Source organism: Daphnia pulicaria, unplaced genomic scaffold (genome assembly GCF_021234035.1).
Source record: "Daphnia pulicaria isolate SC F1-1A unplaced genomic scaffold, SC_F0-13Bv2 h1tg000176l, whole genome shotgun sequence".
NCBI classification, from domain to species: domain Eukaryota; kingdom Metazoa; phylum Arthropoda; class Branchiopoda; order Diplostraca; family Daphniidae; genus Daphnia; species Daphnia pulicaria.
Genome location: NW_025804862.1, coordinates 7501 through 15000, shown reverse-complemented (window position 1 = coordinate 15000; position 7500 = coordinate 7501). Strand labels below are relative to the sequence as shown.

Sequence of the window (7500 nt, the reverse complement as noted above, 5' to 3'; positions counted from 1 at the left end):
CATACAACCAAGTGCCGGGAGCGGGGACTTGTTCGACCTTCGAGGGCCCACCCGTTTAACCCCCTGAACGGTTTCACGCACTCTTGAACTCTCTCTTCAAAGTTCTTTTCAACTTTCCCTCGCGGTACTTGTTCGCTATCGGTCTCGTGGCGATATTTAGCCTTAGAAGGAGTTTACCTCCCGCTTAGGGCTGCACGCTCAAGCAACCCGACTCTTGGGAAGGGATCCGATGCACGGTCTCGGCTCGTCTTATCTACGGGCCTGACACCCTCTGTGGGTTGCTCGCCCCGTTCATGGAGACTTGGACGATAGATACCGGACAGACGCGCACGATCCTCCCGAACACCACATTCCTCGGCACCCGCTCAACCGGGCGCGAGGTTCGGTGCTGGGCTCATCCCTGTTCGCTCGCCGCTACTAAGGGAATCCTTGTTAGTTTCTTTTCCTCCGCTTACTGATATGCTTAAGTTCAGCGGGTAGTCTCATCTAAACTGAGGTCAGAATGAATTGTTTGTTTTCAAAAGGAGACAACACTTTATCTAGCTCGGCAGACTTTGGCGTTTTAAAGCCGGGAAAGATTGAATAATTGCCGGTTCAAATTTTTTTTTTTCGAAATAAAGCGAGTCTCTCGTTATTCGCAAAAATTAATTTACGAAAAGTGACAGGGCGTCCTGCGGCTTTTTGTATTGAAACAACGCGTCGTGCGCGAACCAAGCTTGCATAACGAGCGGTTAGAGTGAGTGATAATTCGCGGTGGTCGACACTTCGACACGCCCGGCGCACACACACAACTAAACTCGCGTTGAAGCGGTATATCGCGCACACGCAGCCGACACCTTGTTCGAGAAGATGTGTTTATTTCTAAAATTTTTTTTTGAGTTGGCTCAAAAATTTCCCATCTGTTTTGCCATCGAAAAAGGTTTCTTTTGAATAGAGAGGAAAAAAACAAAACAGGGCGAACCTTCTTTTATTTTTCCCCCTTTTTTGTATTTGAGGCATCGCGGACACTTAAGTCGCGCGGCACCCAGACGTTAGAGATTCGGGAGCTTTTATGCGGTCAGGCCGGGTGAAAAATAAATCTCGCCGCGACCCAACATGCAAAACCAAGACTGAAAAAATCTCTGTTCGTTCATCATTCGACCGACCCTCAGTCAGATGTGGCCCGAGCGAGAAGCTGGGCCGCCATTTACGTTCAAGATTTCGATGCTCCATGTGTTCTGCAGTTCGCATGGATTAGCGCACTTTGCTGCGCTCTTCATCGATCCACGAGCCTAGTGATCCACCGTTCAGGGTCGTATATAAAACGACATATTCGTTTTCTTCTCTCTTTTTCTCCAACCCGCCCAAGCAAATGAATGCGAGGGCGGAGAAAGAAAGCCAGAAAGAAAATGTTCCGATAAACACTCGTACTAGAATTTGGGTTTAGTGTGTTATTGTGATTTTGAATTCTTCCTACTTCATCGAGAGGGCGAAGGGCAAGCTTAAAAAACATTCGGTTTTCAACGGCATAGTGTCGGGCTTTGGAGTGTTAGTCTATACGACGCACACGCACGCAACCACGAGTATCTACGCCCGAAAAGAACGTCCAGAGTAAAGTCTCACACTTTCGTCCCCCACCGAGAATCAAAAAATCCCGAAGACGAAGAGAGAAACAAAAAAAAAACAATTTCGATTGGGCGTATCCGCTTTAAACCACCGCGCATCAGAGCGCCTGATACCCGTTCAAAATCTTGATGTTTTTTTTTTTTTTTTCCGACTCTCCATCCACCGAGTTTTTATTTTTCAAAGTGTTTGATTTAGGGACTAAGACTTTATAAAATCTCCTTTATTGTTCCTTCGGTACTCGCGGCCCAGGCGGGCTATCGTATTCTTCACTCTACTAACGTCAACACTGTGAGCGCCGCTAAAGGTCGAATGAATCTATAGAGACATTCACCATCGAAGCAGGAAGAATTTGCTCACGGCCATAGACCAAATCGAAAGACTTTGTGTTTTTTTTTGAGCCGAGAGGAAAGAAAAATCAATTTGAAAAGGCGAATCCGCTTTAAACCACCGCGCATCAGAGCGCCTGATACCCGTTCAAAATAAATGATTTTCTTCCGTCAACCCACACATAGTTCATACGATGTCTTACGCCGAAAGACTTTTGATGGGGTTTTTTTTGTTTTGCAACTTTTAGTTGTTTCGTGCTCAACCAAAGCCATATGCGCAAAACATTTGTCTTGTTCGTTTATGATCCTTCCGCAGGTTCACCTACGGAAACCTTGTTACGACTTTTACTTCCTCTAAAGGATCAAGTTCGACCATCTTTCAGTCTCGCCGTTGGTAGGCACCGCACGGGCAGAGATTGCTCCCCACTCGACGGCACCCCGACAAGCCCGTCCGAAGGCCTCACTAAATCATTCAATCGGTAGTAGCGACGGGCGGTGTGTACAAAGGGCAGGGACGTAATCGACGCGGGCTAGTGACCCGCGCCTACTAGGGATTCCTGGTTCATGGGGATCATTGCAGTCCCCAATCCCAACCACGAAGGAGGTTCAGCGGTTACCCGGTCCTTTCGGACAGGGAGAGTGAAACACGCTGATTCCTTCAGTGTAGCGCGCGTGCGGCCCAGGACATCTAAGGGCATCACAGACCTGTTATTGCTCACTGTCACGCGGCTGGACGCCGCTTGTCCCTCTAAGAAGACTGCGTGACGGACGCGAGAGCAGAAGGTATCGCCGGGGATGACGACGACCGAATAACAATAGAGCCAGCCCCCGCGAGACATTCCCGACAAAGCCCCGCCATACCTCATCCGCCAGGCAACCAACCCGTGAAGGCCGTACACCCGACGAACAAAGCACAACGAAACCAAGCCGAGAGATTGCCTCACTAAAGGAACCAGTCCCACCGAGACCCGAATCGCCGCCACCTGATCCCGACGCCTCCGTACTCCCTTCGGTTTCAATTGATAAAACCCGTCACCTATTTAGCAGGCTAGAGTCTCGTTCGTTATCGGAATTAACCAGACAAATCGCTCCACCAACTAAGAACGGCCATGCACCACCACCCACCGAATCAAGAAAGAGCTCTCAATCTGTCAATCCTTCCAGTGTCCGGGCCTGGTGAGGTTTCCCGTGTTGAGTCAAATTAAGCCGCAGGCTCCACTCCTGGTGGTGCCCTTCCGTCAATTCCTTTAAGTTTCAGCTTTGCAACCATACTTCCCCCGGAACCCAAAGACTTTGGTTTCCCGGAAGCTGCCCGTCGAGTCATTGGAGTAACTCCGACGGATTGCTGGTTGGCATCGTTTATGGTTAGAACTAGGGCGGTATCTGATCGCCTTCGAACCTCTAACTTTCGTTCTTGATCAAGGAAAACATTCTTGGCAAATGCCTTCGCTGTTGTTCGTCTTGCGGCGGTCCAAGAATTTCACCTCTGTCGCCGCAGTACGAATGCCCCCGTCCGTCTCTATTGACCATTACCTCGGGTCCAAAAGTAAAAGACCAGCAAAATCGGACCGAGGTCCTATTCCATCATTCCATGCTGCGATATTCAGGCGTTGGGATACACCTGCTTTGAGCACTCTAATTTGTTCAAAGTAAACGTTGCCGGCCGCCCGAGACACCCGGTGAAGGGCACCCCGAACGATTGACTGGGTGGAGCGAATCGAGTCAACTACGACCAAAATTTAAAAAAGAACCCGAAAGAACTTTCCAACTCTGGCCGCAGATACAACAACGACGCACCGACCACCACTCCGGCGATGTTGTCCGACCGTGAAGAGAGTCGGGCTTTGACACCCGGGCTCCCAGAGCGTGAAACGCAACACCCTTGATTCAGAGCGGCGCCGCCCGGCCGAAGACAGACATCCGACTACGAGCTTTTTAACCGCAACAACTTTAATATACGCTATTGGAGCTGGAGTTACCGCGGCTGCTGGCACCAGACTTGCCCTCCAATGGTTCCTCGTTAAAGGATTTAAAGTGTACTCATTCCAATCACGGGGCCTCGGAAGAGTCCCGTATCGTTATTTTTCGTCACTACCTCCCCGTGCCGGGAGTGGGTAATTTGCGCGCCTGCTGCCTTCCTTGGATGTGGTAGCCGTTTCTCAGGCTCCCTCTCCGGAATCGAACCCCGATTCCCCGTTACCCGTTGCAACCATGGTAGGCGCGTAACCTACCATCGACAGTTGATAAGGCAGACATTTGAAAGATACGTCGCCGGCGCGAAGGCCGTGCGATCGGCGTGAAGTTATCCAGAGTCACCAAAATTGGTACGGTGCGCGAGCCCGAAAGCCCGGCCCCGACTGGTTTTGATCTAATAAAAGCACCTCTTCTGCGAGCCCGAAAGCCCGCAGTCGAGGCTCGAGTGCATGTATTAGCTCTAGAATTACCACAGTTATCCAAGTAGGATGGAGTGGATCTAAGGAACCATAACTGATTTATTGAGCCATTCGCGGTTTCGCCGTCTAGCGGCTTGTACTTAGACATGCATGGCTTAATCTTTGAGACAAGCATATGCTACTGGCAGGATCAACCAGGTATTTCGTGTATGTTTGTTTGATATGCATCCGGCGAGTTGCGGGTTTTTATTTCGCCCACGCATCACCAAACACACACCAAATCAACACGTTTTTCGTTTTTTTTCTTTTTCTTCGGAAACTAAAATTTTTGATCGCAACGCCTGGCGTGTCACAGCGAGTCCCAGTGAAGAGAAACACCGATCCGATCCGTTTGTTGGATTTTTTTCATTTCAATTTCCAAAGTCAAAGACCATTCAACGGTCTATGAGCCCAAAGTGAATCGGATTCATTCGACCGGTCTTGATATATTCATCAACTTTTTTTCCCGTATTACGGTTTTCGACGGTCATATGTGGCGTGCTGTATGCTCATAAGTCAAGCCTGCTTTACTAAGCTGACAAGCATACATCTTTTAAATTTTTGTGGGCTCAGAGTTTTATTTTTATTTTTCCACCGCCGAGGCACACTCTCGCATCACCCCGCACGACACACACACACACACACACCTCACCGCTCAACGGTCACACGAGGCAGAATTTTCCGCAAAGACTTTCGAAGAGAAAGAGAAAACTCGGAACAACCGCGGTCAGAGGCCAGCATAGAGGCATCGTATAGAAAGTCATGGGCGGAAAAAAACAAATCATTTCAAGTCGAGACAAGCAACCAGACTACCCCTATAAAAGTGCGCAATTCTTTAAGAGTTCACCGAAGAATGACCGAGATCAAGTATGCACGAAACGAACATATTCCAAGGGCAGCTGAATAAGCGATTCTGCGCCGAAGCGCGAGAAAAGCAAGCGGTACACCGATGGGGATCGTTTTTTTATCGTGTTAGATTCGTTGTTGTCAAGCAAGGATTCTCAAAATGTTTTTTGCATTGCACCCAAGTTTCGTACTGATTACTTGTCGCAGACCGGTGACTGTCAAAAAAAATTTTTTTACGTTTTTTCTTGAGAGGTCACTGCCTACACACAACTCCGGGCGGGCCGTACACTCACAGCCGTTTGAATTCTCCCTTCGTGTGTCATGGCCATAACTGAGCGTACATCTTACCGGGCGCCGAGTTGATCTGGCTTGTTCGATGAACGTTCGGGATACGTACAATCGATATAGCTCCAACCGTAACTCGTTTGTAATTACGCCGGCCATACTCAGCGGGCGCTCAGCTCAGCTCTCGATATCTTCCGTCGAAGGGAAGTTCGTAGTAAAAGAGAGTCAGAGTCGACGCCACATTTTGCGGTCCTCGCATCTCATCCGATTTTTGAATTTTATAGATTTGCCATCACTTCCACCCAATTCTCTCGTATATTTCAATCTCTTGACTTTGTCCGACCGGGCCGTCTTCGCCCCCCTTCAACTCCGTCCATCTCCACTTCTGTGTTCCACACAACGAGCTTCCGTCAAACGGCAAAATGTGAAATATGCGCACGCCGCACGAAATAATTTGAAAGCGTTCTGTTTGGTGGCTTTTTTATTTTTTATCTCTCGGCTCACACACACACACACACATTTCCGCCTGAACGGTAATTTTTTTTGATACGGTGTCAAAAAGTGAAAAGACGCGCACCATTTTCTTTTCTCTTCCGTATCGTCGCTGACGGTAAACGCTGATGGTTATGATGCCGTAAGTTTGGAAGAAAGAATCTTTCCCGTCTTGTCTTGTTACGGTAAAATAACAAAGAACAAGCGTCCGATTTCTCTCACAGACGGCCACAGACAAACCACACGTGCCGAAGAAACGAAACGTCCGAAACCAAAAAAATGTTTGACGCGCGCACCTCTTCTGAACTTTTCGACCAAGAGTCGTTGGATCGAGTGACGAGCTTCTCAGCTGTCGCACCAATCGGTGAAGCGGGCGTTTGAATTCCCGTCCACATCGCGGTTCGGATATATTTTTACATATACCGACCATCGGAAATTTCGAAAACGGTTTTACCGAAGGAATGATATTTCACACACCGACAGCTCATCGAGTTCGTCTCCGTTCAACGGTTTTTTTTTTTAAGACTTTTTGATCGCATGGGGCTAAACTGGTTAGAGCAAAGCCGCGATCCAAGCAGTGAAAAAAAAACAAAGACAGTGCAAGCGCGATCGAACGGAATCGAAACTAAAATCATGTGAAGTGGCGGGCGGAAAGGAGCTCAGCTACGGTGGAAATGAAACTACAACTAACGCCGAACCGGACAACTTCCCATTCTGCGTCTTCGTTTCATTTCCCAAAGCTCCCCGTCGATACCAAAGTTTTTGCGTCGAAGCTACTAAAGAAATTTCGCGCTTTCCTTTTCGCCTCTTTCGCCTTCCCTTCGATATCTATCCAACCACCGGCTTCGACTTTATTTCTTTCACCCGTCTATTCGCCCGATAGTCGACGGTCGGCCATTCTTTGGTATCGGCCAGGCGGACTAACAAGAAGTAAGACTCGTTTGAAAAATTTGGACCGGGCTTTACAATCGCTGCTTGTCGTAATGTCGCAAATTTGAAAAAAATTTTCAATTCGAGAAACCAAACTATTCGACACTTCGAAAATTTTTGGGACTCTGAAAATTTTTCCGAGTTTAGGAATCGAGACCTCTTCTATACTAAGGAAAACCACTAATGTTCCGCCGCATAATGTCTCCGTTTTCCGGCTCATTTTTAGCGATTGGACGGGGACATTGCCCCATCCAACCGCCAGCCGACTTTCAGGAACCGTCGTTTTCAAAGTTGGGACTTAGAAAATTTTCGACGAGTGGGAATTTTTTACGGTCGCAAGTCATCACGACACGCCCGACCAACCCATTTGAGAGCCGCCACGCCTCGACGGTGTGACGGCTTTTTTTCGAATCGACGGGTCTCGCTCACTCCTCTCTCGCGCCGACCAGAGGCCGGGCGAGAGAGTCGTTGCCAAACACCGTCGTCGGAAATGGGAGAATTTGAGTGGGAATTTTTTACGGTCGCGAGTCATCACGACACGCCCGACCAACCCACTTGAGAGCCGCCACGCCTCGACGGTGTGA

The 7500-nt window shown here is 48.7% G+C and overlaps 3 non-coding genes across 3 annotated transcripts in view; all 3 read right to left on the bottom strand.

Moving 5' to 3' along the window:
* The window catches only part of LOC124319527, a 4577-nt gene extending 4077 nt beyond the window's left edge, over positions 1-500 (bottom strand). The window contains exon 1 of the ribosomal RNA XR_006913226.1: positions 1-500. This exon is cut by the window's left edge and continues 4077 nt beyond it. This is a non-coding gene — a ribosomal RNA (large subunit ribosomal RNA).
* A 641-nt stretch (positions 501-1141) lies between these two features.
* On the bottom strand, positions 1142-1294 carry LOC124319525. The gene has a single exon (XR_006913224.1). It is a non-coding gene; the product is annotated as a 5.8S ribosomal RNA (ribosomal RNA).
* Positions 1295-2230: 936 nt separating this feature from the next.
* On the bottom strand, positions 2231-4525 carry LOC124319526. Its single transcript, XR_006913225.1, has one exon. It is a non-coding gene; the product is annotated as a small subunit ribosomal RNA (ribosomal RNA).
* Positions 4526-7500: the final 2975 nt, after the last annotated feature.